Source organism: Carassius carassius, chromosome 4, assembly GCF_963082965.1.
Source record: "Carassius carassius chromosome 4, fCarCar2.1, whole genome shotgun sequence".
Lineage (NCBI taxonomy): Eukaryota > Metazoa > Chordata > Actinopteri > Cypriniformes > Cyprinidae > Carassius > Carassius carassius.
Window position 1 is genome coordinate 26,796,843 of NC_081758.1, and position 8,304 is coordinate 26,805,146.

The 8,304-nt window shown below is 43.9% G+C and overlaps 1 pseudogene; it reads left to right on the top strand.

The window, feature by feature from the left end:
- The first annotated feature begins 608 nt into the window (after positions 1–608).
- Positions 609–7,841, top strand: LOC132135130 (uncharacterized; annotated as a pseudogene).
- Positions 7,842–8,304: the final 463 nt, after the last annotated feature.

Consider the following 8,304-nt stretch of genomic DNA (forward strand, 5'->3'; position numbering starts at 1 on the left):
TTCCTCAGACTCAACAGTTGATCTGATCTCCTGAGCCTCCTGTCTGTCTCTCGTGTCGTTGACTTGCCTCTCTTCTCTAGGTTCAGTTTCCAATTCATCTTGGGATGACTGTGGATGTTGTTCACGAGCTAGTTCATGGGTACCTACTAATGATTCAGGTAAGTCTGACTCCCTTGATAACACAACTCTATTTGTCCCATGTTGTCCATCAGTCCTTTTGTCTCTTTGTTGGCATTCCACTCTGAAGCTGTACTCATCTTCCTCACTTTCACTGTTGGCCTCGGGCACATACTCTCTGTTCCTTCCAAGCTGACCCCTCTATTTCCTCTGTTGGTTAGGTGTTGCGTCCTTTTTCTCTGCAATTACTGGCGGTAAATAATCACATGATAGAAGTAGATTTCTGTGTAAGACTCTTGACCTTCCTTTCCCCTGCTCAGGTTTCACCTCGTAAATAGGGACATCCTCCATGGCTTGACTGATTACAACATGAACTTCGTCCTCCCAGTATATCCTTAGCTTTCCAGGACCCCTCCCAGTCAGCCAACGTTTTGCCTGATTTTGATGTGGTAGCATAGGCTTGAACAAATTGAGTAAAGTGATCGATGACGATGAGAATGTACTCATATCCTCCTTTGCACTTATCCAGATGGAGAAAATCAAATCGAGACCAGCTCAAACGGGTAAGTGGTCTTGATGCTCTTTAGCGGTGCTCATATCTCCTGACATGTTTTTTTTCTGCACGGACATGCCCTTAGGACATAATTCTCAACTTCCTTTTGCATCTGTGGCCAGAAAAATGGTCTCTAATAAGGCTTGTTGTCGTATCCAGCCCTTGGTGGCCCATCTCATCGTGTAGTTCCCGCAGGACGATGTGCTTGAACTTGGCCGGTAACACAAGCTGAGTTCGCTGTGACGTTTTACGGTACAGTATGCCATGTTCATCTAACTATAACTTGTCCCATTCTTGGATTAAACCTCTGAACTTTGGTTTGACTGCCTGCCACTGCTTTGAACCTGGCCGGGACCCAGACTGTAAGTGCTCAACGATCACCTTGATGTCTTTGTCGTCACTTTGTGCCTGTCGAATCTCCTCTTTTGACAATGACGTTGGTGATACTTCATCTGTGTCTCTTCATGACATTACATCCTCGCATCTCACAGTCATGTTGGGACCCAGCTCATCCTGGATTTCAACTGCTTGTATCATTGCTCCGATGCAATTTGAAGAAAAGCTCCTCTGAGTACTCTTCCATCACAGTCTCTACGTCCAACGGTATCCTAGACGACGTGTCTGCATCCACATTCTCTCTTCCCGGCCGGTAGCGAATTGTGAAGTGGGAATCTGCTAACTCACCGACCCATCGGCACCCGGTTGCATTGAGTTTTGCAGACGAGAGTACATACAGTAGGTCAAGGGATTATCGCTGTACACAATGAAAGTTGGGGCGTAATACAAATAGTCCCTGAAATTTTCAGTTACAGATTTTTAAACTTTTGAATGCATGGAAAAATGAAGGTATGTTTTATTTGATTTGATTTTAAATGACTAATGTCCATTTGTCAAATATTGTAAAATGTTTCATGTTCAAATTTCATTTTTTATTTTATTTGGTTATTTGTGTTAGAACAATCCAGCTGCTCAACTCCCCAACGATCATCGCATCAAGTTCTTTTGGATATATCAAGCCCAGGATCAGAGAGTTCAAGTTCTACACTATATCGTTCTACTGCTGGCTTTTCAGCATCTTGCGCCGGGGCTGAAACATTTAAGGTGCCTTGGGAAGTCATGCCTTCCGAAGTTAAACTGGCCATTGCAAATAAAAAAAGACCGTCACTAGCTGATCGAAGTAAACCCATCAAAGGCACAGTGTCAGATTGTAGTGCAGAATTATGTTTAAGCAGTACCCGGACAGCTTTGCTGATGTTCTGTCTGATGGAACAAAAATAGGTAGTGGGTATGCCTCTTTGCTCTTGCAAGTTAAAACCATTGTTGAACATGTAAACAGAAACAACACTTTAGCTCATCGGAGAAAAGAACGACTACGATCATCGTGTAGAACCATAAGCCATCAATATGGTTGTGTCAGTTGGCAGCCTGAGGAGTTTCCTGCAGGATAAAATTATGACACTCTAGAAGGGAAGGGCAAGCAAATGGTGCTGCTTCATTCTACAGAAGGAATGTCTGGAGCCAATAGAGGAGAACTTCACAAGTTAAAGGAGGTCACATATTACCGTCAGCGCCATGATATAAACGCCACTCCACCACTGTCTGAACTAAAGAACTCATGGCCTTACCTGTTTTGTCTGAAGGGGATCTTTTTACATTTCCAATTGCTTACTGACATCTCACTGCTACAAAAAATCATGGAGAGCATTGAAGGGAAAGGAAAGAGGGAAATGCTCTGGTCTTTTGCATTTTGAAACTCTTAATGGCCCATTTCAAAGAGAGAACAGAATCACTTCTAATTGAAGATGATAACATCTAGATTTTTAATGTCTTAAATATTTAATTGCAATTATTTAATACAAAATTAATTTTTGTTTTTCTTAGGCAGCAGCAACTGCAGCCGACATGGAAAGAGAAGGATTACCGTATTCACCCGCACTGATCATCCAAGGTCTGTTGCTTTACTTTGTGTCTGTCTCCATTAATTATTTGCTTTATAGCTAATGTACCTCCTTGTCCTGAACTGTTTTTTTTTCTTCTCACTTAAATGGCCATTTTAAAAATAAATTTTTGGCACCTCTGTTCCTGTACCATTCTTTCTCCTTAACAAAAATCCTTATTAGGGAAATTAGTCTTCATTATAAATCCCATAGTGCAGTGGTTTTCAACCTGTGGGCTGTGGGCGGTGGTATTGCAGGTGGGCCACCAATTACTATTAAAATAAATAATAATATTGTTAATATATGTAAAAATGTCTAAGTCAAAACATAATAACATAATTTCATATATATAATTAAATAACAAACCCCTCCTTGAACTGCCACCTTAACGTGGTGGAGGGTTTGAGTACCCGAATGACCCTAGGAGCTATGTTGTCCGGGGCTATATGCCCCTGGTAGGGTCTCCAAAGGCAAACAGGTCCTAGGCGACAGGTCAGACTAAGAGCGGTTCAGAAACCCCTTATGAAGAGATCGAATCAAAGGACCGTGACGTCGCCCGGTATGGTGCAGCCGGGGCCCCACCCTGGAGCCAGGCCCGGGGTTGGGGCTCGTATGTGAGCGCCTGGTGGCCTGGCCTCCCCCCACGGGGCCGCCTTCCCGTGGGCTCACCACCTACAGGAGGGACCGTAAGGGGCCGGTGCTTAGAGAATCGGGCGGCAGTCGAAGGCGGGGGCCTCGACAGCCCGATCCCTGGACACGGAAACTAGCTCTAGGCACGTGGAACGTCACCTCACTGGCGGGGAAGGAGCCCCAGATTGTGTGTGAGGTTGAGAGGTTCCGACTAGCGATAGTCGGGCTCAGCTCTATGCACAGCTTGTGCTCTGGAACCACACTCCTCGAGAGAGGATGGACTCTTCACCACTCTGGAGTTGCCCATGGTGAGAGGCGGCGGGCTGGTGTGGGTTTGCTTATAGCCCCCCAGCTCAGCTGCCATGTGTTGGAGTTTACCCCGGTGAACGAGAGGGTCGCTTCCCTGCGCCTTCGGGTCGGGGATAGGTCTCTCACTGTCGTTTGTGCCTACGGGCTGAACGGCAGTGCAGAGTACCCGGCATTCTTGGAGTCTCTGGGAGGGGTGCTGGAAAATGCTCCGACTGGGGACTCCGTCGTTTTACTGGGGGACTTCAATGCCCACGTGGGCAACGACAGTGACACCTGGAGGGGCGTGATTGGGAGGAACGGCCCCCCGATCTGAACCCGAGCGGTGTTCAGTTATTGGACTTCTGTGCTAGTTACAGCTTGTCCATAACGAACACCATGTTCAAGCATAAGGGTGTCCATCAGTACACGTGGCACCAGGACACCCTAGGCCGTAGGTCGATGATCGACTTTGTGGTCGTTTCATCCGACCTCCGGCCGTATGTCTTGGACACTCGGGTGAAGAGAGGGGCGGAGCTGTCAACTAATCACCACCTGGTGGTGAGTTGGATCCGATGGCGGGGGAGGAAGCTGGACAGACTTGGCAGACCCAAATGTACTGTGAGGGTCTGCTGGGAACATTTGGCCGAGTCTCCTGTCAGAGAGATTTTCAACTCCCACCTTCGGCAGAGCTTCGACCGGATCCCGAGGGAGGCTGGAGATATTGAGTCCGAGTGGACCATGTTCTCCACCTCCATTGTCGAAGCGGCCGCTCGGAGCTGTGGGAGTACATGGGAGTTTGCCCAACCAGTCCACATGTGCTTTGTGGATTTGGAGAAGGCATTCGACTGTGTCCCTCGCGGTGGCCTGTGGAGGGTGCTCCGGGAGTATGGGGTCCGGGGCCCTTTGCTAAGGGCTATCCGGTCCCTGTATGACCGGAGCAGGAGCTTGGTTCGTATTGCCAGCAGTAAGTCAGACTTGTTCCCGGTGCGTGTTGGACTCCAGCAGGGCTGGAGTCTGCTTAGACTGCTGCCCCCGCGACCCGGCCCCGGATAAGCGGAAGAAGATGGATGGATGGATAACAAAAAATAAATATTAAACTGTAACTAAGTAATAAACCACCAATTTATATTTTTGCTGCATATGCTACAGAACAACAAATTCAAACATGCATAAATGGCTGTCAACAAGGTCAACATAAATGGCTGTCAACATGTGCCCTCCTGACTGCTTGCTCCGCTGACTGTCTACTCACTGCCTGGATCTGGTTTTCCCGTTTTGCTGAGCGGTGCAAGCCTGAGTAATTTTCTGTTCATTGCCAGTTCATTCTAGGGCTGTGCAAGTAATAGAAATCGTCATAAAATCACGATTTGAGCTTGCACGATTTCTAAATGGATTTATAGCAAGATTTTCCGTGGCCCTGACCTCCCGCAGTATGCTATCAGAATGCAACACGCCTAGCGCGAGAACAGAACAGACTGGGCATATGCCTACTCCAGGTTCACACACTGTCTGTGATGCGATTTTTTTCCGAGCCCATGTTAACGGATCAGAGCGTTCACACTGTACGCGGTAAAAGGCTAGAAATAAAAAACGTGCGAAAATAATTTTATATCTAGCACATGCAGGGCCGGCCCGCGGTATAGGCAAATGCTAATGCACCACTCATCCATAGGGGCGCCAGAATGAGTGAACGAGTGATTTTTTTTTTTTACATATATTTTTTTTATAATAGGCTACTATTTAAAAACCATTAATTCAAAATACTACCAAATAAAGCAAAAAAAAAAAAAGTCGGGCTCTTCAATCTTCCCCCGCCCATCGAGTGCTTGAAGTGCGTCAGAAACAGAGCGCGCGCACGATCAGTTGTTGGTAATTTGTTGTGTAGCGTGCCCGACGCCGCATCCAATGTGGACAGCACTGCTTTTGTTAACACACAGCTCGTAGAAACGGGCCTGGCAGCTCGCGCCAGTTCTAGACACGGTGAAAGTTTCCTGATTGTGACGGAAGGCTGAATTTACATGACACATTATAAATGAGCATAGTCTGCGATAGATACAGTGCCAAAAAGAAGAGAAGAGGATAAAGACAGAGGTAAAGAGATGTAGTGAATGAACAAATTATTGCATAGGAGTAAGATACTATAATTTCATGGCAGTTATTTTTACCTTAAACTTAATGTTAGCAGTTGTTCTGAGTCCCCAGACTGTGATTTTGTACAATCATGTCAGTTTTAAGACGCATTTTTTATTATCACTTTTTTATTAATGTTTTACTCTGCAGTTTTGGGGGGATACAGTACAGGCCAGAAGTTTGGAAACATTACTATTTTTTATGTTTTTGAAAGAAGTTTCTTCTGCTCATCAATTGCTGCTCATTGTTTTTTTTTAATTTATTATACTTTAAATTATCATTTATTTCTGTGATGCAAAGCTGAATTTTCAGCATCATTACTCCATTCTTCAGTGTTACATGTGACATCCGGTCTATCACACGATCCTTTAGAAATCATTCTAATATGATGATTTATTATGAGTGTTGGAAACAGTTCTGCTGTAATGTGTGTGTGTGTGGGTATATATATATATATATATATATATGCTAAATCATGAACACAATGACAGGGTGAAATGGGCTGTGATGCATGGGGCGCTAGGTAAAATCTTGCCTAGGGCAGCAAGTTGGTCAGGGCCGGCCCTGAGCACATGAGCATAGAGAGAGGAGTGCACAGGACGCAGTTTAAGTGAGAGGAGACACGTTTTAAGTGTGCACACTCTCTCCGGGCGAGAGCAGCGTGTATCTGAGCAAGCACGTCTGGTTTTGTGACAAAGGAAATCTGAGAGATTTGCGCTCGTGCATTATTTTAATGTGCTTTCTCGTTACAATAACGCATTCTTGCTGCTGCTTCTGCACACTGTATACGCACTGCAGACAGAAGCAGTGTGAACCTGTATAATGTATAACATATCTATTTCAACACCTGAGGCACCGCTACAATTAATTAGCTCTATCCAACAATCTATCTAACAATGAATGGCAAAAAAAAAAAAAAAATATATATATATATATATATATATATATATATATATATATAAATATATATATATATATATATATATTTGCCATAAGTCTATTTTGTTAAACCTTTACTATAGTGATTATTTTGACTCTGTTCTAGAGACCTCACAGCTCTAAATTGATCAAAGAAATCCATATTGCAAAGCCCTAGTTCATTCAATAAATACAGTTAACAATAGCTTCTAAGTTATTAACCCAACAATAGCGGGGTCAGTTAATTTTTTTGCAGTGGGCCTGTGACTCTGTCGCACAGTAGAGAAATTACCGTATGGACAGGAGGAGAAGCTCGCAGGCAATCTTTTACTGTCTATGAGGCTATCGTGGGGACGTGGAGGCATAAAGTCAAGAGAAAAGCCCATAGAGAGTCCATAAAAGCAATGTGACAAAATTATTCAACAACGTCTGCAAGATTAGGTGGTTGATTCAGATTTCTCTTGGCACAGCGATTAGAAGACTTACAATTGTCAGACAGGTTGCTCACGTGACATATACGTCATCAAGCTCAGTTTGAGTCTGCACAGTACGCCCGACCCCCAGGAAGTGCGTGCTTCTAATTGACTTCACTTGTCTCTGTTGAATCCAATGGGGTCGCTGTGTCCATTTCTTTTTTCTGTCTATGTGTTGTACTAGTCAACTTGTGCCAAAAGAAAGTAACTCCCTAAATGATGTATGACGTAGGAGTAGTGTAAGCTTTAACGCCTCTTGTAACAAATAGGGCTGTAACAAACTCAAGGTCTTCTCTTATATCAAAATCCTCAGAAATTTGTCTTGATTTAGACTTCTAATTAAATTTTTTTTTTTTGTTCTTTGCTCTATCCTCTGCGCTTCTGTGTTCTTCGTTACGTCAGGTCGGAGTTCACTCTTTCGCCATAAAAATGCTGAAGAGTAGATATTTTAATTTATATGGTTTTAAATATGGATATTTTATGATCGATGGATGCACTTTTTGGGCTTCAAAATCTTGCCTGTTTTTTTTTTTTTAATGTAACTCCGATTGTATTTGTCTGAAAGAAGAAAGTAATTTACTCATAGGATAGCGTGAGTAAATCATGGTAATTTTCACGTCATTTAATTATTTTCAGACTATCCCTTTAACACGAGCTATACAACACATGAGCTATGCCCTGCCATATTCCATATTTTTTATAGGTGAATCCATGACCCCAAGCAAGTGGATATTGTCCGTCGAGAGGCATTTGTTGAGGGCCTGGCAGCATTGTTTGCGATCTATTACAACTTAAATCTTGCTTATCAGGATGACGCTGCATGCACGCTGGAATTTTTAGGTATTATAAGTATTTCAGAGCATAAAATCTTACTCAATATTTATTGTTACTTTTTTTTTCTTTTTTTTAGGTTTTCAGAATAGGATTGTTCTCTTACGAGAGCTCTCTCGTACTGCGTCTTAGCTAAGACGCTACGGGAAAAGTCTCTTTTCACGAAATACTGAAGCAAAAAATTATCCTTGATTTTGTATTTTTGTAAAGCGCATTTGCAGCAGTACACAGCCATAGATGAGACGGCTCGTTCGCTCATTGGCTTGTTCTGCGGCAACTGCACAGCCTATCGAGCGCAGGCTGATGCAACATCAGACCAATAAGGGCGCTTCGCGCCCTTCTTGCCACTTCCCGCCGAAACGGGTGTGGCCCAACCTATAAAAGGAGCTCGAAAAGGCTGACTCACCTGATTTTTCATCTCTTCAGC